General features: G+C 40.0%; 1 protein-coding gene across 2 annotated transcripts in view; it reads right to left on the minus strand.

Annotated features, from left to right (window-relative positions):
- The window catches only part of gus (splA/ryanodine receptor domain and SOCS box containing gustavus), a 224981-nt gene extending 201530 nt beyond the window's left edge, over positions 1-23451 (minus strand). The window contains exon 1 of one of the 2 annotated variants that reach the window (XM_076209427.1): positions 23293-23451. The gene's annotated coding sequence lies outside the window, so the exon portion shown is untranslated. The remainder of the gene's footprint in view (positions 1-23292) is intronic. The other variant, XM_076209424.1, reaches the window with a different exon arrangement.
- Positions 23452-24001: the final 550 nt, after the last annotated feature.

A 24001-nucleotide genomic window follows, 5' to 3' on the forward strand; every position in this document is an offset into this window, starting at 1 on the left:
AGAAGCCACTTAACGCCCCATCCAACACTGCCCTATTTTAGCCCTGCCCAAAGAACAAACACAACATCTCTTCCTATAGTGATCTGTGGGTCAATCTGGTGTTTGTTGCCAGTTACCCATAACCTGTGGGTCTCCTACAAGAAGAACCTGTGGCAGTGGATTGACTCGTCTCTTGCAGGAGATCCATGGCCAAAAGGAAACAAGTTCAATCCACTTAGTCTGCCATAGATCACTCACTGAGGAGATCTTCAGTGATCAGAGTAAGATAAGAAGTGTGTATCTTTGTGGTGATTGCGTTTTAGGCACTTGGTGTCTGATGACAGACCAACTCTGCTGGATAATGACCTGATCATTGGTGTGCTAATGTTACTAAAGTCCAATATCAGCAAGACCAATCTGTAATTCATCACTTCACTGTAAAAAAGAAGAAGAAGAAGAAGAAAAAGAAGAAACACTTCCAGAATTTAACTTTAAATTCACATTAGCCTGCAGCAGTCTTTAGACCTTTTTATTTTCTCTGGGAAGAAATGTTGGCCCGTTTTCAGTGTTTCCTTAGTGTTGATCCATTACTATGTAACTTACTTTCATAAGTAATAGAAATCCTAAATCAGTAGCAACACCACCAGCAGTCAATGATTGTCAGATCTCCTTATACAGATACCACGTTGGCCAAGGACAGATGCTTATAACTTCCCTGTTTCCTCTTTTATAAACTGGGAATATATTGGCATTTTCCCCAAATATAATAATAATAATAATAATAATAATAATAATTATATTTACAATAATGATAAATAATCATAATATTCACAGTAATAACAACAGCAATAATAACAATAGCAATATTTATGGCAATTTTTGCTTCTAGCTAAACCAACTGAAAACCCGCAGCCCCAAAGTAACGTGATGGTCCTCAGGCCCTTCCGTTGATCTTTCTGGGAAGAAACATTCGACTGATCTCTGTTTTGCATTAATGTGGGACTGTTTCTGTATTCACCATGGTCTTGGATCACATGTTGGACTCGTGATCGACAGTTATTAACCTCCCAGATGAGAGCTCGTTCGACCTATCTATGGGTAATACTGTGACCTTACACGCACACACACACACCTAACTCCCCGCCCACGAGAGTTGGAGTAACACCCCGCAGCGCAGCGATACTGAAATTATTTCAGCCCTGAGCGGGAGTCGAACCCGGACGGCCGTAATGGCAGGCGAGAACTCAAACAACAGGGCCACGAGGTATGCGTGCGTGCGTGCGTGTGTGTGTGTAAGCACTCGCGCATGCACACGCGCTTGGGCATGTACGTGTATGCGCAGGTGCGTGTGTGTACGTATGTGCAGGTGCATGCATGCGTGTATGCGTGTGTTTGTGTGTTTGTTGTATGCACATGAGCGTGGGCATATTCGTGTTTGCGCTCGTATACGCATATGCGCGCGTTCGTGTGTGATTCACCACGTTCTTAGATCACGTGTTGAACTCGTGATCGACAGCTATTTCCCTCCCAGAAGAGAGCTCAGAGCTCATATATGACCGATCTATGGGTGGCGCTCTGACCTTACACGCACGCACACACCCCAAGTCCCCGCCCACGAGAATTGGAGAAACCTCGCAGCGCAGCGATACTGAAATTATTTCATCCCTGGGCGGGATTCGAACCCGGACCGCCGTAGTGGCAGCCGGGAACTCTACCAATTGCGCAAGGAGCATATGCTTGCATTTACAGAATTGTAATATACAGACCTACGCTGTACCTTCAGTCTCTGCCTTCATGGACAACACTTAGCTTAATTATAAATTAATTCACTTATCTACCAACTTGTCTATTTATTTAACTAATTCACCGTCCTCTTCCACAAAACAAGGCACCTGTGCAGAAAGCTGCTTATACAAGTGTGCGTATGCATGTGCGCATGCGCGTGCTTTGGTGATCTGGCATGCCTACTTCGATGAGCAGCTGCGCATGCTTTCACGTAATTACCCGCGACTTAAATGGCACCTCTGTGGACCAGATGCACGCACGCATGCAGCATTCTAACGAGAAAATGGAAACTGATCTTCACTTAAAAAAAAAAAAAAAAAAAAAAAAAAACTCCACCGTGCTTCGGCCTCCAAGGACAGAAGCGCTGGTTACAGTGGAACAACGTCAAATCAGCAAGTGAATAAACAAACAAATAAGCAAATGAATAAAATTCCAGTGCCTACTTCTCTCCACTCTTACCATCTCGCATGCTCTCGCTCTCTCTCTCTCTCCTCTCTCACTTCAGGTTCACACCTGCTCGTACGCTCTTCTCTAAAATCTTCAATCATCACCTTCTCCACTCTACCTACAGTATACTCTCCCTACTTCCACCCTACCCCACCTCTCTCTCAATATGAAGAGGAAGAAGAAGAAGAAGGAGAAGAGGAGGAGAAAAGAAGATGAAAAGAAGAGGAAGAAGAAGGGGAAGAAGAAGGGGAAAGGGAAGAAGAAGAAGGGGAAGAAGAATAAGAAGAAAAAGAAGAAGAAGGGGAAGAAGAAGAAGAAGGGGGAGAAGAAGATGAAGAAGAAGAAGGGGATGAAGAAGAGGAAGACGAATAATAATAATAATAATAATAATAATAAGAAGAAGAAGGGGAAGAAGAAGAAAAGAAGAAGAAGAAGAAGAAGAAGAAGGGGAAGAAGAAGTAGTTGAAGAAGAAGAAGGGGAAGAAGTAGAAGAAGAAGAGGAAGAAGATGGGAAGAAGATGAAGAAGAGGAAGAAGATGGGGAAGAAGATGAGGAAGAAGACGACGACGACGAAGAAGGGAAGGAAGAAGATGAAGAAGAAGAAGAAGAGGAAGGGGGAGAAGAAGGGGAGGAAGACGAAGAAAAAAATAATAATAAAAAGAAGAAGGGAAAGAAGACGAAGAAGAGGAGGAAGAAGAAGGGGAAGAAGTTGAAGAAGGGAAGAACAAGAAGAGGAAGGAGGGGAAGAAGATGGGGATGAAGAAAAGAAGAAGAAGAAGAAGAAAGAGAAGGGGAAGAAAAAGAGAAAGAAGAAGAAGAAAGAGAAGAAGAAAGAGAAGGGGAAGAAGAAGAAGAAGATGGGGATGAAGAAAAGAAGAAGAAGAAAGAGAAGGGGAAGAAGAAGAAAAAGAAGAAAGAGGAAGGAAAGAGGAAGGGAAGAAGAAAAAGAAGACAAAAAGGGGAAGAAAAAGCAAAAGAAGAAGAAAGAGAAGGAGGGGAAGAAAAAGAAGGAGAAGAAGGAGAAGGGGAAGAAGGGGAAGAAGGGGAAGAAGAGGAAGAAGAAGAAGAAGAAGAAGAAGAAGAAGATGAAGAAGAGGAAGAAGGTGAAGAAGATGAAGATGGGGGAAGAAGAAGAAAAAGAAGAAGAAGAAGAAGAAGGGGGGAAGAAGAAGAAGAAGAAGAAGAAGGGGAAGAAGATGGGGGAAGATGATGAAGATGGGGGAAGAAGAAGAAGGAGGGGAAGAAGCCGACGACGACGACGACGACGAAGAAGAAGAAGAAGAAAAAGAGAAAGAGGAAGGGAAGAAGAAGAAAAAGAAGACAAAAAGGGGAAGAAGAAAAAGAAGAAGAAAGAGAAGGAGGGGAAGAAAAAGAAGAAGAAAGAGAAGGAGGGGAAGAAAAAGAAGAAGAAGAAGAAGGGGAAGAGGAAGAAGTAGAAGATGGGGAAGAGGAAGAAGTAGAAGATGGGGAAGAAGATGAAGAAGATGAAGATGGGGGAAGAAGGAAAAGAAGAAGAAGAAGAAGAAGAAGAAGAAGAAGGGGAAGAAGAAAAAGAAGAGAAAAGAAGAAGGGGGGAAGAAGAAGAAGAAGGGGAAGAAGATGGGGGAAGAAGAAGAAGAAGAAGGAGGGGAAGAAGCCGCCGCCGCCGCCGCCGCCGACGACGACGAAGAAGAAGAGGAAGAAGAAGAAGAAGAAGAAGAAGAAGGGGAAGAAGAAGACGAAGAAGGGGGAGAAGACAGGGAAGAAGAAGACGACGAAGAAGGGGAAGAAGACGAAGAAGAAGAAGGGGGAGAAGACGGGGAAGAAGACGACGACGAAGAAGGGGAAGAAGAAGGGGAAGAAGAAGAAGAGGAAGAAGAGGAAGGAGAAGAAGAAGAAGAAGGGGAAGAAGAAGAACCGCTTGTTTGCACGTACACACGGTCTTGAATCATGTGCTAGACCTGTGATCGGCAATCCATTACACTCCCGGTTTATAGCTCAGAACATAGACACTGCTATGACTCCTTGCATAAGAGACAGTGACGGCTTGCATTTTGTGTTACGACGCAATGATCAGGGAACGAACTCGGTTTTGTAGAGCGCGTATTTCTAATTACTTAATTATTTATCTATTTACTCATTTACTTATTCATTTTTGGGAGCGCGTATGTATAACGGAACTTTACAGAAAAACAGTCAGGGTCCCATCTGTCTTTCCATTGGTCAACTTAGCTTTGAACTAATTCTATTTTCTATACTATTTCTTCATATTATATATATATATATACATATATATACACATATATATATACACACACACATATATATATATATATATATACACATATACATATATGATTAAACTTTGCAGCAGCTTCTGCATTCACGAGTTTCTTGCTGACATGTTCAACTTTTCTAATACTTGAACGTTGAATATCGTTGAGTTGTCTTATTATGTGTCCAAACTTCATTTGGAATGAATGTAAAGACAATACTAACTTCTTAATTTTACTAGTAGAGCTTTCGCCTAACTTTAGGCATCTTCAGTACAAATTGAATACAAATAGTAAAGGTGACAATATATACAAAGAACATATGGAACATTAGGAGAGACGGGAAATCGGACAGTCACTAGGAGAGACGGGAAATCGGACAGTCACTCAGGAGACAGGATCTGATGTTCCTCCCACTGGGTCAACGGTGAACCCATGCCTGTGATCTATATACTTAGAAGTAGGAATGATAAATTGGTCGGGATTTTGTTTGTTCATGGTGGGGTTTTGTCTTTTAATGTGAAGTGCTTCTAAGATGAGAAGGCGTCTGTAGTTTGATTCCTTTTGTAGAATGATGGTTCCTTCTTCCAGATCCTTCCTTGTGACTGGGGATTGATGTGTGTCAATGTGATGTTGTTTTATGGCTCCATTAGAGAGGTGAAGGGTGAGGCGTCTTGATAGTTTTGTTGTAGTCGACCCTATGTACTTTTCATTAAGGGTTTCACAGTTCCCTTTTTTACATGTCCGCGCGCGTTTACCTAATCATACTAAACAGGAAGGGACTAACATTCGTGGGGGTCATATCTCTTCCTCTCCGTTTGATCATATCTGGATACAACTTCATGTATAGTTTCAACTTGATCTCTATCTCTTTATTCTCAAACTATCATACCTAGATTCAAGTTCTTATATTGCTCCAGCTTGGGTTATATAGTGTTCTAAGCTATTCCAAGTAGTGTGATTCACCATGGTCTTGGATCACGTGTTGCACTCGTAATCGTCAGCTATTTCCCTCCCAGAAGAGAGCTCAAAGCTCATATATGACCGATCTATGGGTAAAGCTGTGACCTTACACACACACACCCAACTCCCCGCCCACGAGTTGGAGTAACGACTCGCAGCACAGCGATACTGAAATTATTTCAGTCCTGGGCGGGATTCGAACACGGACTTCCGTAGTGGCAACCGGGAACTCCAACCACTGCGCCACGAGATGTGTGTGTGTGTGTGTGTGTGTGTGTGTGTGTGTGTGTGCGTGCGCGCGCACGCAGTCTGAGGTTTCTACATTAAATAACTGTACAGACACCTTCGTACGTGCTGCTCCCCATGTCAACACCTCGCCTGTCCTCATTTGCCCGAGTTTAATCCCATCGCCATGAACCCCTTCCGTGCCGAGTGGCACTTTTCCTAACACTCAGTCTGTCGTCAGACGATTTCTATTCCACCTCCTTCAGTAGAAACGGAGTTACCACCTCGGTTGACTTCTTCCGTAGCAGGTGACCTATTTCCTATTAGGACTGCAGCCATGTAATTCTATTCATCTTCGGTAGTGAGAGGTGTTGTGTGCGTCACTGTAAGAGAAGGTTCCCTGATGTACATATTTATGTATTTATGGAGTAATCAATATTGAATTTTTATCTTATCGCAATGGCCAGGCTAATTGGAAACGTCGCCTTCCTGGAATCCTGGGTGAGGTTAACCCGGTATATTGAGAGAGAGAGAGAGAGAGAGAGAGAGAGAGAGAGAGAGAGAGAGAGAGAGAGAGAGAGAGAGAGAGAGAAAGAGAGAGAGAGAGAGGAGGGGAGGGAGGGAGGGAGGGAGGGAGGGAGGGAGGGGAGACAGAGAGGGAGGTGGGAGACAGAGGGAGACAGAGACAGAGAAAGAGAGAGAGAGAGAGAGAGAGGTGGGAGACAGAGACAGAGACAGAGAGAGAGACAGAGAGAGAAAGAGGATTCTCCCAAAGCAATAAGACACGTATATTCTGTACCTGCCAGCTTATCTTTCCCCACAAATGATGGGTAGCCTATTGCATTCAAGTATCAAGAAAGCTTCCGATGCTTCCTGATGGCCATCACTGCTACACGATTTAAACCAACTCTGCAAAGCTTCCTGCAGCCAAAGGTAAAATAAGTCTAAAACCATAAACATGTAGCTAATGGGGTTACTCTCTCCCTGACACTTCGTAAATATAACAAACACTTTAATAAAATAATCACAAACTAAAAAAAAAAGTCAATGAAACAAATATACAAGAAGCTGGTACATGGTACTGTTATACAATGTATATGGAGGTGGCGAGGACCAGGTACTAGGTACTGGTACCCTCAGGTGCGAGCGATATCGAAATCAACGCCCCATAGCACTGCACTGCACTGCACTACACACACACACACGTACAAACATACAAATATGTTCTGTCCAAGTTTACAACAAAATATCAATTTATACTAAATTTCCCCTATTTCTGACGACAACATAATGGACTTGCTCATATTATTTCAAAGTTCCCCCAAAAAAGTCTTCCGATCCAATCAATTGTTATGTTCAGGTGCGACTGCCCCGAGTCAGGAACAGCAGGTACGACAGACGGGTCTGCGTCTGGTGCCAGCTGTACCCTCGGGGCATCCCACGGAACTCCACCGACTGTTGCTACCCACGGAGTGCCTATGGTTATGTAGGCAAGTTCCTGTTTGATGAGGGATCATTTCAGGCTCTAACTGACTATTTATGAAGGGTTTGTCTACGTGGATATAGATGACTCCTACTCTTCTCTGCCGCCCTTCACACACATACGCACACACGCATATTATATATATATATATATATATATATATATATATATATATATACATACACACACACACACACATGTATCACAAAATATTTGTTTCTGATCAGGTGAGAGTTGCCATGCATGCATTCTGGTGTTGTGTCGCAGAATTGCCCCGTCCCGTTAGCGTGTCGTTATTCTTTTAGACAAGGTTGTGAAACCTAATTCATATATCGGGCGTTTAATCGACTGCAATCAGCAGTTTTGCCGAAATAATAAACACAAGAGGCTATAGCTGTCTCTCGTGACGACGTTATCATTCTTTATTCTATATATTCGTTTACTTTTATACTATACGAGCTTCACCTTGGTGCCAAGGTCTGTAAGGAGTTAATTGGGCTTTTTGTCCTGTGTTCACAGATGACACGACACCTGCAGCGCGCGCGCACACACACACACGGAAGAAATACTACAAATTGTTAAAAAAATCTTGAATAATATTTGTAAATGGTGAAAAGCGTGGAAAACTAATTTCGATGCTAATGCCTGGAAATGACATAGATGACTTGAGCAATGAATTTCTAAAACTACAAGAAAAAGGGAGAAGCAATGGGAGTATTGGTCACATACTTTGTCAACCGATAACAATAATAAATTATTTGGTAAACCAGATAAACTAATAAAGAACATGAAGACTGGAGACTATATATATATATATATAGCGTAGTTGGTTAGTTACTACGGCATTTGTCATGCGATTGCCGAGTTCGAGTCCTCGGCAGTGCCACATTTCAATTTCAACATATGGCCCCATTGGGTCTCCCGATGTTGATGGCTTAGAATTAAAATGTATTGTGGTTGTTAATATGTGTATGTATGTATGTATATATATATATATATATAGTATATATATATATATATATGTGTATATATATATGTATATATATATATATATATATATATATATATATATATATATATATATATATATATATATATATATATATGAGTGAAGATCTAAAGTTTGGGATCCACGTTGAAGGGAGACCCGTAAACACCAAACTCAAAGTAGGATCTCTATTTACTTGTCAGTTTATTATTATTTACTATTTACCTGTTTGTTTATCATTTAACTATACCTAGGTATTATTTATTTCATTTATTATTATTTACATTATTATCTTTTTCTTTATCTTTTTTTATCATTTATACATATATTTTTTCGCATCCGACCTAGTTATGGACCAAAAGGTCTCCTGTCGGGATGCTCCGTCTTTATACTCCTTTGCCGTCGCGGTACTAGTTCTAGGACCGTCCTCAGGGGTGTGATGGGGTACAGTGTTCAAAGATTCAATTTATTGGCCGCTGCTGGATCTGGAAGAGGTAGCCAGTGCAGCCAGGGCTGCCTGAGGTCCCCTTAACCGTTCCGTGTCAACGAATATCACGTATGACATAACACAGACATCTGCTCACAATCGTCCTCACACAAATCTTAAACTCACAATGACATTAAACTGCTACAAAATGAACTCGGATGCACACACACGTACGATCAATGGGAACCAATCATTTCCCATTCACGTACACTCATAAAATCGTGTATATAAGGTTGATATTTTAAGTGTACGTGAATGCGACATGATTGATTCTCTTTGGTCGTACGTGTGTGTATAATCCGAGTTCATTCTGTAGGAGTTTAATGTCATCATACCCCCGAGGACGGTCCTAGGACTAGGACGGAAACGTCTGGCAATAAACATTCCACTTTGAGTCTGGTGTTTACGCTTTTCCCTTCAATATGTATATGTGTGTATATATACAGTATGTGTATATATATATATATATATATATATATATTATATATATATATATACATATATATATCATATACTCTGATGCGTCCCTGATTGGAATATGCAGTAATTGTGGTCCTCACACAAAAACTAAGTACATAAGCAAGATCAAGAAAACACAAAGGACAACAACAAAAAACGCCCTTCCCCCAAGCCAAGTACACAGACCGTATAAGGAATGATTAGAAAAAAATGGATTTCCATCAGTAGGAAAAAAATGTGGCATCATGACTGATTTGCTCATAAAAATGAAAGAAGTGGACAAATCAAAGAGGGAACATTTTTCTATTTGTGGCGGAAATGGAAAAAACCACGAAAAGAAATTGGACAATGAATTGCATAAACTATATCAAGAAACATAGCTTTACATACAAGCGCACCAATTTGTAGATTTTACTACAAAATAAGCAAATAAAATATAACTGAATTAACCAACTCTGACATAGAGAAACAAAAGACGGGACCCTGCGTGTGAAACTTTTCTTGTAAATCGTGACTAGCTATCTAAACACTACACAGAACACATATCCATCCTTTCCTGGCTGAAGTACCTCAACCACATGGAAAACCCCATATACATAATAATCAAGGATTGAAGATTATTAGTGTTTCAACCAAACGCGTGGCGGATTGGTTTCCACCGTACCTCTTCAATACGAACCCGCGTTCGATACCTATAACTACCCTGACTTCTAATCGCCCCGGAACACCTAGCACACAGGGCAAAGGTGGGGCCCAAGGTCGTCGCTAAACGTCTCTTGATGTTCACTCCTCGTCCCACACGGTCGTTCGTTTTGTCTGTCTGTCTGTCTGTCTCTAGTTCCTTCTTGCTTGGATACTGGTTGTCGGGACAAGTTTTGGTCTTTTTTTTTCTTCTACTTCAGCCAGCCATAGAGTCTGTCCCGACCACAGAGGGCTCCGTTAACCATAGTTTCACAAGTTTCACTTCCTGGTTGTGTAAGCAATGTGAAGTAGTGTGTATGTGCCTGTGTGTGTGTGTGCGTGTGTATGTACGTGTACACATAATGTGTACGTGCGCAAGTGGTTTTTGTACACATGTAGTCTCTGCCAAGGTTCCTTAAACCTTGGTCGACGTGTGCGAGCGCAGTGTGTGTGTCTGTGAGCGTGTGTCTGTCTGTGTCTGTGTCTGCATCTATGTTTGCGTCTGTCTGTGTCAGCATCTGTGTTTGCGTCTGTATGTGTGTGTGTATGTATGTGTGTGTGTATGTATGTGTGTGTGTGTGTGTGTGTGTGCGCGTTTTATTCCAAGAGCTGATTATCTGATAAATTGTTTACAGGCATGTTTAAATACTTGTCTTTAATGTGTTCCCATTTGTGTGTGTGTTTACCTAATTGTAATATACAGGAAGGGAACTACATTCTTGGTGTCCTACTTCCCTTTTTCCAACTTAAATACCTAGTTTGTGTGTGTTTGTGTATGCGTGTATGTTTCACCATAGTCTTGGACCATGTACCTGACTCGTGATCGACATTTAAGCTTCCAGATGAGAGTCCAAATTTTGGTGTTCGAGGTGTGTGTGTGTGTGTGTGTGTGTGTGTGTGTGTGTGTGTGTGTGTGTGTGTGTGTGTGTGTGCAGACTGAAAGGTATGAATTGTGTACCGCGGCGGGATTTTTTTGTTTTTCCGTTGCCCTGAGCTTTTTGTGTACACAGTTGTGTTCTCCACTCCAGTATCGTAGTGTACACTTTGTTCTGTACACTAAAATGCCTGTGCGCGTGCATGTGTGTGTGTATGATACATGTGCGTGCTGTATGTGCGCGCATGTGTTCTTATATATATATATATATATATATATATATATATATAATATATATATATATATGCATGCATGCGCGCGATTTGTAATCAACTAATTTCAACGCATCGCCTCAGAACTTAATAAACCTCGACTGCTAACAAAATAAAACATTTACACTAAAACTTTACCTTCATTAACGCTTATTACTTAACTTTTAACTTAAACCCCTTGATCTCAAAGAAGCAGTTTACCAGGGGTGTTATTTCATGAAAACCAGATCTGTATCGGGTTAGCTATTTTAATATATTATTATTGCTAACCCTACCATCCCTATATGACGTGTTATTTTTTTTATTTGGCTGTCGCCTAGCGATTATAATCAACCAAATTTCCCCCACCCACTCAGAATCAATTGGGTAAAACTGTCAAACTAATGCCAATTCGAGACGATTCTGTTATATGAGCCTCTATTAACTACGGTGCTAACATGCATAAATCCGTTATATATTCTGGTTGCATGATCTAAACAAGTCGACCAAATTAAAACAGTGTCTGTTTTTAAAAACAAATTTATCTACCTCCAGTTCGGAAAACCGTTGCTGTTTTGGTATTCCTACGACTCGATATGATATCATTTTAAAGCTGGTAGACCCGAAAGTCTGCACATGTCACTCCGAAGCCAGAGTCAGGGTCGACACATTCGGACACGCGAAATGAGGCGTCGCTAGTAAATATCCACGCTCTACATTTAGATAAATTCATCAACAGCGAATTTAATTTTGCCTTTCATACAAATTTATTTTCTGTCATTTGTGTAAGTGTTAGCCTTCTGGAAAGCACTGGAACATATTTAAAATGTTTAGGATTATCTTCTAGATTACGCTATTTTCATTCTACATTAAACAAACAACGATTAATGCGACTTGGCTACTTTTACTGTGCATTAGAACAAATTTGAGGCGTTTAGAACCTGGCTCAGCTTACGTGTAGTAAATGAAATTTGGAAAATGTGTGAAATGTGTATAATCTGTTCTCAATTTTTTTTTCTGACGTTATACAATGACTCCCGTTTGTGACATGATAGGTGGATTATACGTATCTGTGACCGCTAGCTAGCCTTAAACATATGTAAATCAATAAAGAAGTGACTCTCGTTCTGAAAAATATTCCAACCAACCTCTTTCCACCTGTCTCTTTCGATATGGAGACATATCTTCAAAAGATGCTCATGGCTGAAAAGTCCCTCAGATTCTATCGAGGTCCGTCGGAGTCTATCGGGTGCCTGATCTTCCAGAGAGTTCGATATTTTTTCTTTTCAAACACACACATACAGGGGAGAGAGAGATCATATAGACTGGATTTTGCATGCAAGGTTGGTGCACGGGATGGGGGTGGGGGGGACACACACAAGCCTACCCAGCGGTGCGTGGGTGTCCCCCCCCCTCTCCCTCAAGAAGAAAATCAGTTTGCATGCACCCCCTGCAACTTATCTCTTGTCTTTTGCTAGTCTCCCTACGCCCCATCTTCCTGGCGGCAGCGTTAGCGAGGAGAAGGAGGAAGCTGAAGAGGTGGCCGAGGATAAAGATATGTGGATGACGAAAATAACGACGAGGACAATGAGGACGAAGACGAAAAGGGGAAAGGAGGATAAAGATAAGGCTGACGAGGAGAATGGCAAAGCCAAGTCGGATGAAGACGAAATGGGGGAAAGGAGGACAAGGTCGAGGACGTGTCGTCGTCGTCTTCGTCGATGTCATCGTCAGAAGACGAGGAGGAAGAGGAGGCAACCTGCCGCCAAATGTAAGCAACCCACTTGGCAAAGAGTCTTGGGTTTCAGGAAGTGGGTTAGCCAGCCCCACTTAACCTGCTTCCCACCTCAGGGGGTGAGGGGAGGAGGGAGGGGTAAGGGAGACTTGGAAGGAATTCGGGAGTTTTAAAGATGAGCTCCTAAGCCGGCTCGCAAAGGTCAAGTTTCTTTTCAAAGTTACTGCTGACCTCCCCTTCTCTCTCCCTCACACCCTCCTCCTCCTCACTCTCCCACCCACCAACAAGGTAGTCAATTCACAAATTTGCCTTTTTTTTTTTTTTTTAGACAAAAACAAATTTCCTTTATCCCCCCTCTCGCTCTCCACAGTACAGTTTTACTGTTAATTTTGTATAAAATTGCAACCAAAAGTCATGCACAGCCCTACAGTTTCACTGAAAATATATATTTTGTATATTTTTCCTCGACACTGTTTACAGTATTGCATTGCCATGGCAACCCCTCAATAGCGAAGGGATTAGAGTTGGAAGGATGTTTCGGTTTGTATATATGCATTTTGTTGTCTGTGGGGTCCAATGACAGGGCCTACTAGTGGTAGTCCTGTATAATGGTCATCATTTGGTCCTGTATAATGGACATCATTTGGTCCTGTATAATTGACATCATTTGGTCCTGTATAATGGACATTATTTGGTCCTGTATAATGGACATCATTTGGTACTTTATAATGGACATCAGAAAGAACCATCTCCCTGTGGGAATGGCATTGTCTCCAGACTGAGCCCAAGCTCTCTTTCCCTTACAACATTAAATAGACTAGTGTGTCTGACATACAATTCCATATAAGAAATCTAACTACAGTAATGATTTATACTTTTCATTGATGTCAAGAAAAATTACCCTAAAATGAATAAATAAACAAAATAAAAATAACTACATAAATGAATAAATCATATAACAATAATAATAATCACTATAATATATAAGGCCCCTTGTTGGTTTGTTGTGAACTTACAACTGTGCATCCATGTGCTCAAGTCTGCATGCGTGCCTGTCACAGTGACTACTAAATTGACTCTTTCAACTTAACAATGTGATTTATGGATTTTGTCTGTGCATGACATGCAATTTCATTCAACTTAAGTAGGCTGCTTTAACTGTAATGCAAGTGTTCTTCAAATTATGCTTCAATAACCCCTGGGGGGGGAGGAGAGGTGAAAATAAAATAAAAGAGAGAATGAAGAAGAAAAAGTGTGTGTGTGGGGGGGGTGATTGAATCCTTTGATCAAGACCCTAATATGCACACATTTGTTTCAAATGGCCTCTGCTTAGCAAGAACAAAACCTATGAAGCCTATCATTATACTGAAGGAAATAAGTCTTCTATTCAAAGGAAATGTCAATCTTTGACACATACACATAAGATAAATGGGATTTCAACATAAAACTGTGCTACTTGTCATATAATATAAATCGACTTCAGTGCTTGATCTTCACACACCCCATCTGATCAGTCATTACCCACAAAACATAGATTAAAATCTTCACCACTTTTCACACATGTGACTGGATTATATAGAACTACCTTTTTTTATATGTACAAGGAACAATCCATGTACATGGATGGGGTGGTCATGGATGGGGTGGTGCGAGAGGTGAATGCTAGGGTAGTGGGTCAGGGATTGGAGATGGTTAAAGAAAATGGAGAAAAGTGGGAGGTGAGCCAGCTGTTGTTTGCGGACGACACTGCGCTTGTGGCAGGGTCGGAGGAGGGATTGAGGAAGCTGGTGGCAGAGTTTGGGAGAGTATGTGATAGAAGAAAGCTAAAGATAAATGTGGGTAAAAGTAAGGTGATGAGATGTACAAGGGGTGAAAGTGGCAGTAGACTGGAAGTGAACATTAAGGGAGAGCGACTGGAGGAAGTGGATAGTTTTAGATACTTGGGTGCAAGTGTAGCAGGAAAAGGTGGAGTAAAGGTGGAGGTAGAATGTAGATTGAGAGAAGCGAGTAAATGCCTTGGTGGATTAAAGAGTGTAATGAGGAATAGACATTTAGGAATGGATGCAAAGAGGAGACTGTATGAAGGAGTGATTGTGCCAACAGCACTGTATGGGGCAGAAACGTGGAACATAAGAGAAGAAGAGAGAAGGAGTTTGAATGTGTTTGAGATGAGGTGTCTGAGAAGTATGGTGGGGGTTACTAGGCTGGATAGAGTGAGAAATGAGGAGGTGAGGAGAACAGGGGTGAAAAAGGAGCTGGGAGATAGGGTTGATGAAAGAATATTAGGATGGTTTGGACACATGGAAAGAATGAGTGAAGAAAGACTAGTAAAAGAGGTATGGAAGGCAGATGTGGAGGGAGTGAACATGAGGGGACGTCCTAGGATGAGGTGGATGGATGGGGTGAAGGGGGCTTTGGGGAAGAGGGGAATGTCTGTTGAGGAAGGAAGGGAGAGGACGGAAGACAGAGGTGAGTGGAGAATGGTTGTATATGGATGATGTTGTGATTGCATGAGGAGGAATGGGCGGGGGGTGGGGTAGTATGTGTGAGTAAATTTTGACGCAGCCCGAAGGGATTTCTCCCCGTCCTCTCCTTATATGCAAGGGGGGACGGAGAGGGGGGGTCGCCAAATAAATGAAGCGGCCTTGCTGTGGATGTGCTGTGTATTGCGACACAGCTTCTGACCCAGGGCAGTAGGCAAGATGCAGGGATGACCCGTCATCCATGAGGTTCTAAGATAAGAGGGAGGGTGGGAGGGGTGTGGAGTGTATTTAGGGATGAAATGGGTGGGAGTGTTTTTATGCCTTTCCCTTTTTGGCTACCTCCCTTGTAAGGGGGAAAAAGCCTTGGTATATGTATGTATGTATGTACAAGGAACAATAATATGTGACAATTCAAATACACAGTTTGACAAGGTATGTGAGGAAATTAGAAATGTGATCTTAAACAACAAGCAAAGAGCATTTAAGTAAAACTCCTAAGCAGCACCTTACATGACTTTGTAATAGGAAAGTACATGAACACACATGGGTTCTACAACAGTTCTTAAAGAAGAGGAGGCAAGTTTGACCAAATGACTGAAGACACTCAATGAAAAGCATTTATCTTTGGATACCCTTGAGCTACAGCATATGGTAAAAATCTATCTCCACAGGTATGGAAAAGCAACAAAAATGTCAAAGAACAACTTTCACTGCTCATATTGGACTGTAAGCTTTCTTGAGAAGCACAGGAATGAAGTTTTTCCAAAGGTTGGAAACCTTCAGACAAGTACCAGCTGAAAACATTATCAATTACAATGAGACAATCTTGTCAAATGACCCTGGCAAGAACTCACTTGTACAGTAATGACTCCAGGAAGACAACAAATTTGACAGTCCTTAACATTCATCCTTGTTGCTGGTTTGAATCCTACACTTCTCTCCAATACCCAGCAGTGACTGTTATCTACCCAAACAGTCCAAGCCCATTGGACAAGGTGATGGGTTTAGTTGCAGCTATGCACCTCACCATCCTTCAACACACTTTACTTTTGTATGGAAGACATCAACTGTATGATGCACATGAAACCGTGCACATTTATAACTCAAATGTAGATGGTCCTAAAGTTATACATTACAAGACTGTGGCTGGTTTGATGCCATAAATTCAAAGTGATTGGGAATATAAAGATACTGTAATACTGTAATTTTAAAGATACAATAATGAAAAAGATTCAAAAACTTGTCCAGCTATTCTGATATTCTAGTTATAGCTAAATGTGAGAAAAACATTATCCCTCTGTCACACTCTCAAACTAAAACATATCTTTCACTCTTCATGACAATATTTTCAGATCAATAAAATCTTGTAATTTCAAAGCTTCTTTGCCTAGAAGTTCCTTTCTGCTGGAATGGATTCCCAAAACTGAAGTCAGGACTACTTAAATAAGAAAAATAATCTTGAATAAGAATGTCAAATATGTGTTTCAAAAGTGTGACAAATACCCAACGGATAAAGATACAGTTCTATCAAGAATGCCTCATGAAAACACCACTGGTACTGGTACAAGAGCATTTGTATACAGTCTAATTCTGGTGGTGCAATCAGAAGCAAGCTGATCATATCTCCCTAATCACTTTAAGTCCCATTATTCTCTCCGATTCCCATCACTGAATGTTATTTGCTCTAATGGTCCAAGCACAAAGCAAAGGTGGCTTTGGCCACAGCAACACACCTAGCACTCCTCACCTACATCTGGAGTCTTCTAGGGGTACAAATGTTCTTAAAGTGAACAAGAACTGTGTAACCTTAGCAAGTCTCCTATCATATACAATATATGGAGGATCAACATTTACTGGTACCACTAACCCTAGAGCTAAAAATCAAATTATAAGCACCATCAGAAAAGTGTGGAAGCTAAATGGCTCACAAGTTTCAGTAAGGGTAGAGACATATGTGACAGCAACAGGCTTGGTAGTTCTGGTTCAGACAACCCAAATGAGCCTGAATACCAACCAGCACAGTCATCTCTTGCAGTAGCTTCAGTCAAAATTTAGCGGAGAAATAAAAATACAACTGGGGAATGCTCAAAATCTAGATTGAAAATACCAAGCCAAGAAGACCCATGCTCAAACAAGAGGCCAAAAAAGTACATGTTCAGGATGTCAAGCATATATAAATGTCCATTGGTGAGACAGGCTAACTTGTTCCTTATATGAAGCGTAGTGCTACATTTCATATTTTCACACATTACTATTAGTCACTATTATACAATTTGATTTACTTGTCTGGATTTGAAAACAGTATCCTTTTCTAACTGTATACTGTCCATAATACAAAACCATGCACATGCACAACTAGACATTTACATACTTTCAGGCAGAGAAGACTCCCAAAATTTGTAGAAAGGCACATGCAACATAAAGGAAACAAGTGGTAAGGTCATGCAGTAAACAGGAAATGTTGGAGAATACAGCAAGGCTGTTTGATTTCTAAATCAAAATACTCTGCACAATTTTACCATAGCCTTCAGCAATTCAATCAACCTGTAGCCTAAGCCCTTCCTTGCAGGAGACCCCCACCCCCACTCAAGGAACTGTGTTGTGTCTTCAGCAGAGACCAGTGAGAAGTTGAAAGTACTCAGTGAGAAAATACTGGTACCTCCACCAACACCATCATCACCAAATCTTGTTAAAGATGTGAGATTCCTTCAACAACTCATGATTACTCAAAATGTGGTCAATCCTTCCAGCTGAACTTGAATAAGAGAACATTTTAATGTATCAAGAGTTACATAATTCATGACAGATGGTGTAAAAGGTCCAACATTATAGTTTTTCTTATGTTACGCCAGGATATGCGTACCCCCAACATGTAAATTAACACATGAAAAACCTATTTCTACAAATCCCTACTTTATGCACATTTCACAGTTATGTAAGTTGTGCATGGTGGAATGTATCTACCTAATTGTAGTGGACAGGAAGGGGGGGGCAACACTCTTGGGGTCCTGTCTACTACTCTCTAATTTACCATGTGCAGCATGGCACATGCATTTCAAGCCAAATTCTCCACTAAGTCTGCTCAGCAATCCAACTGACAAACAGCCTTCTTGTCAGACACAAAATCAGCATCACAAAAGAAACCGCACTGCATGGCTGTCCTGACACAAAATCAGCATCACAAAAGGAACTGTATTGCATGGCTGTGTCTTTGCTCTCCACTCATTGTTCATGCAGTGGTTTTTACGTTTTGTATTTTAATTTGTTTTATTGTTTTAACCAAGACATTTAAACATCCTTTGCCCAGTGCTATGCCTTCTGCAGAGCCACAGAACAGCTTGAATTCTGAGACAGATGCCGAAAACTATTCAGGAGGCTGAGGCAGGTGAAGGCAATACAGTGTTGGACTGCTATTACAAGACTGCCATGTATCTTTTTCTCTTTATTCTGAGACAGTAAATTTATTTCATGCATTACTGAAGCACCCCCACTATAGTCAAGAGGTAATAAAATATCTTAATTAATGCCTTCCATACAGGACTGCTCTCTTTCTATTGTTCTGGTAGCACAATGCCTAGTTGCCAGTTTCGAGTTCCGCATTTCTCTCCGATTCCCAAAAGTAATTGTTACCTCCCCGAACAGTCCAAAAGCATAGGCAAAGTTGATGACTTCAGCCATAGCTATGTGCCTCCTGGCATACTAACCTTCTCTTTGTTCTTGTGGCATCTCCTCATGAGCAAAGGAATTAAGTCAAATGTGGTTAGCATCCAAGGCTTAACTTTGCTAGTAGCCTTTACTAAGAGAATTTTTCATACAGGAAATATGGCATGAACATCCAAAAACCAAAAATATTCCATAAATAGACATCAGTACTGGTCCTTTAGTCATAAGCTTATATCACTTCTTGTTATATGTGCACACTTAAAATCTATCCATCCCACATCAACTAAATAGAGGAAATAGAAATCATGGCTATCCCCAGAATAAGATTTACTGAAACTATTCAGTGTTTTAAAATGGATGTTCACATTGCAGTCAATTCAAAAAAATTCTTGATTCAAATAAAGTCACATTTGTCACAATAACTATGGTCTTGCCAGGTGGCTGTTGCCGGTTTCCTTGAGGTTGCAGGTCTTCTGCAAGAGATATCAAGGGGAACCGGTTGACTGATTGACCTGAAAGACATTGCCAAAAATAGCATAGTCTTGGGGAGGGGGGAACATACATCTGAGAATGGCATTTCACTAATTTGCAGTTTTGGATTAATCTAGAGCATTTCAAACAAGATATTACAAACCAAAGTAAGTGATGTATCATTTCTGCTTCTTTTAATATTGGGAGTTTATTTTCTGCCCTCCTATAAGGACTGAAACATACTTCTCTGGTGAGCCTTGTACAATTTCTATTACTTCATATTTGATAGTGTTGCAATTTCACAGTTCATAAAACTTACAGTTAAATTTTTATAGCATAAGCACCTTCCAAATAGAAATGTTGGATATTCTTTCCACAGGTATTAATCTATTGAAACAATATGATTGACACACTGCTCTACATTAAAGCTGTCAAACCAATACTACCATAACAATACACACCTCCAACCCATGGGATGCAGTATCTAACCAACACCCACAGCATACAAACACAAACATCTATCATAACCTTCCCCCTGTAACCAACAACACCTGTTTACAGAAACATGCACACACAAATAACAATGTGCTACATTCAAGACCAATCAACAAACTGCAAAACCAAATATCCCCCAACATAAACACAGAAGAAAAAGCACTCCTAAGACATAAATGAGTAACAACTGGTCCTCCTGCACTCAAGTCACCACCAAACAAACACACATAAAAAATAGATAAATAATAATAATAATAATAATAATAAAAGGACGGGAAATTGATTCTGTATATCCCAGATGCAATCACTACACAAAAGACACTGAAATTTTTGTATATTGTTCAACATGTCACTTCAGACAACACAATAAGCTACTAGAAGAGGCTGGACGAGTGTTGCAGATAACTGCACAGGATGCAACACTTTGTCCCATACTATACACCATATTATGGAAGCCTACCTTGTACACAATCATGCATGCATGCTAGCAACACAATATACTCTCTATAAGGGATTTGTGGAAAAACTCCTTTCCAGTCATGGCATTCTTCAGAGAGATCATACTGCTCGGTTAGTCTAGGGAACAACAAAACAATAAGATCTCTTCCTTGAGTTAACTATGGGCCAGCCTAGTGTCCATGACCAGATTCTTGTGGATTGTGGGGCTCCGGCAAAAGGCAGCCAATGCATTAGATTGATTAACTGATCCTACTCTTTCTGGAAGACATGGTCCATAATGTTCCTAATTCTTATTTCTTCTTAATACTATTTGACCTACATTTATTATATGTAATCCAAATTTATGCAGATTGCAAACATTCTCATTCATCTTGAATTCAGAAATTTATGATTATGGGTATGCCTAGCACAGTTCTGAACATAAGTGCATTTTCTAGCACTGTGACTGAAACACCCGACACTTACACTAAGACACAACAGTAAGCCATAACCTGTACTGTACTTTAATTTTTCTAAGTAGAGTATAGTGTCATCTTCATCACCTTTGTTTATCTAATGATGGTAGGACATTATATGATGCAATATTGTTTCCTCATTTCAATTAGCCTTGATATTTGTGATAAGTTTCATATCTTCATCTTCCTTAAATCTTCAACTATTTGTTCTTCATTCAAATACTCTATAATATAATCATTATCATCTTTGTATACACTGTATACTTTGATATTACGTATTATTTTTTGTTTTTCTTGGAATCAGTCTTATCTTGTATTTACAGTTTTCAATGTAATATTCTGCTTTGACAAGTGTATCTTTGTTTTACGAAGCTTACTAACAAATAACCTTACATAGTAGTTTTTAATGTTTAACTTTAATTCTATTTTCCTCAATACAGCTTTACATGCTATTTTGTGCTCTTTCACCATCACTGGTCATCCTTAGTACTATACCAATATATTCTTTGTTTCCATTTTTAGTCTCACTGAAGCCAATCTTCCTGGTAGTTTAAGCCTTTTCATGCATTTTCCTTGAGGGCATCAGAAATATTTGTATGCTTGCTTTAACATTTTCCTCCGAGTTCATCCAACAATCTAGTTCTTTCAAGATCCTGAAATTAGTGTGTAATGTTTCCCACCAAGTAAGCTCTCCATATATGTTAAAACTGAAATAGATTTGTAATGTCTCTTTCCCTTGTCTAATAGGCCTTAATGTTCATCTTCTATTCCTGTGCATTCCTCCTTGCAATGACACTATTTATCACAAAAATCACAGCATATCACTTCTCACAGAGCTCCCAACTCACACTTTGTTATCAGTTGACACATAATTTTTATGTCAGTCCTTTCTTTCCCTTTTAGTCCTCTAATCTTACCTCAGATGATGACTATGCTCCACAACATCACCTAATATTTCTCCAAATACAAGTTTAGGTTTTGGTTTATATGATTTTCATATTGTTTTCTATACCAAAGGAAAAATTGTCTGTGTTTTCATGGTTACTCTCAACACTACACGAGACAAATCTTACAATAACTGAATGTTCTGAATATTTTCCAACATTCCCTAATAAAATCTAGCTTTATTTGTAACCATTCACTTATTTTTTTAAATTTCCTAAGAGGAAAAAAGAAAGCCCTCACAATACGACCACAACTGCCTTGCTCTGACGGAGTTGCCAGTTTTCAAAAGGTAAAATATTAAAGCTGTTTGTTAGATTACCTTTGTCATTCCCAAGTCCAATCAATGTCAAAAAGTGACATACTCTTCTGGCCATGAGCTTAAAACATCTCACCCTTACCAAGGCCACTGCTAACCTGACCTAAACAGTGGTTGTGCCCCTCAAATCTAGAACTCTCACTTGGTTAAACCTCTTCACCTTGGATCATCAAGTCTAAGAAAACCTTTACCAAGCATACCACAGAGGTTCAAATATTGCAGGCATCCCAATTACCCAATTAAATGAGATAAATAAACAAAATTTGCATCTGGCAACTGTACCCTTGGCAGATTTAGCATCAAGATGGTTCTCTCAGAAACAAATCTAGGTTTCCTGCCTTTCATATTAATTTTCATGGACACAATGTTAGAAAAAAATGTATATAACTGTCAGACAAATAAAAACTCACATAGTTAAACACTACTGAGTTAGTACATCCTCGAGTACAATTCAAAACATGTTGCTCAAAATCGTGTAAAACTGAAAATTCTGGCTTCCAGTTTCTATACAAATAATTTCCTACCTCTTTTGAATGGTTTTACATGAAAAAAAAGGCACTTAAGCCAGTAAAATACAAATAAACACTAGCCACCTTTACAGTTAAAACTTAAAATGCAAAATTCTTTGGTAGGTCCATGTTGCCAAGGCTAAATGTCAAATTATCCCCTGTATGCCAATTCCTACACAAAAAAAATTGAATCTGTCCTTTTATGTAACATTTATCTACTGAAATATAAAAAACAATATCATGATATACATTCTCTGTAGAAATACTGAAAATATATTACCTAAATTGGAAGACATTGCTGTGTGGTAATAACTACCCTTCCTTGGAATCTATTTCAAATAGAACATAACTAGATCTACCATAACAATAATCTCTTGCATTAGTAGGTATAGTATGTAGCACTGATCACAATTTAAATCCAACTAAAGTCTACTAACAGAGAACTTTCCCTTTTGGCTTTTCCTTTCCCTTTCACTTTTGCCTCCTCAGAACCAGACCCGACCAGCTGGGCAAGAGCAACTACACCGCGCCAGCAATTTCCGTAGCGTTCGTTCAATGATGATTTTATTCAACTCATTGAGTTGCATAACCGATATGTGAACATCTAAACCGTTGACCATGATATTTTAGTTCAGTAATTCCATCCCGCGACAGCCACTACTTCCAAGTGAAGGAAACGAATGCCACTCAAACAAACCCAAGCAAACTAATTCGACCAAAACTATATACTAAAATAATCCTCTCGGCCTTAATTTTTCTTCTAAATATATAACACTGTCTTTAGTACTCAAATTAACTAAAATAATATTAATGACTGGACATCCTACTTCATTTCTAATCTTAGTCTTTAATTAAAAGTAATAACTCAAAATCTTCTTTCCTCTTACCTTTCAGACGAAATGACAGAGTGTGAGCATTTAAGAAGTGCCTCTATAAAGCACTATTAGGTGTTAAAGCCTGGATACTTTAAATCTTTATCTACCCATTTGCCACATCTCACACCAACACTCACCAACAATAACAAACGTCCAGCTGCCAATTCAATATGGCGTCATTGGTCCACTGATCACGTGACTACAGTTTATAAACATGGCCAACAGATAGCAGCACGTTCTCTTTCACAGGAAAGGGGGAACCAGGAATAAAATACTGTGGTACTGGGTGTTCTTTTTTCTCTCTATCAGTGTGAAGGTAATTTTCATGTCATGAAACTCTCTTTTTTATATGCTGTCATGAAAATAAACACCCTAGTCCTTCGGTAAACAAGATTAGACTTCAACATCCAGCATATTTTGGACGCGTGCTGTAGGTCACTTTCAGTTATTTCTATGCTTGACTGTTGACATTTGCAACTGAAATGTTATTAATGCAGACGAATAACATCTCGAATATGAGCCAGAAGTGAGGGTTTTTATATCGCAGTTAGTTAAGAGATAGAACAGAGGAGGAGGGCCTTGGGAAATCTTTGACCTTTAAGTCTATACAGCTACACTCCATGACCATTTTTTTTCTCATCAAGGCTATCAGTCCCTGCATCCCTGCAGGTAATGCTTAAAAGTTGCAGGGGATGGCTGATTATTAAACAGGCATGATGTG

This window comes from Oratosquilla oratoria, chromosome 26 (assembly GCF_046742065.1).
Source record: "Oratosquilla oratoria isolate Oo_2021 chromosome 26, ASM4674206v1, whole genome shotgun sequence".
In the NCBI taxonomy this organism is placed as follows: domain Eukaryota; kingdom Metazoa; phylum Arthropoda; class Malacostraca; order Stomatopoda; family Squillidae; genus Oratosquilla; species Oratosquilla oratoria.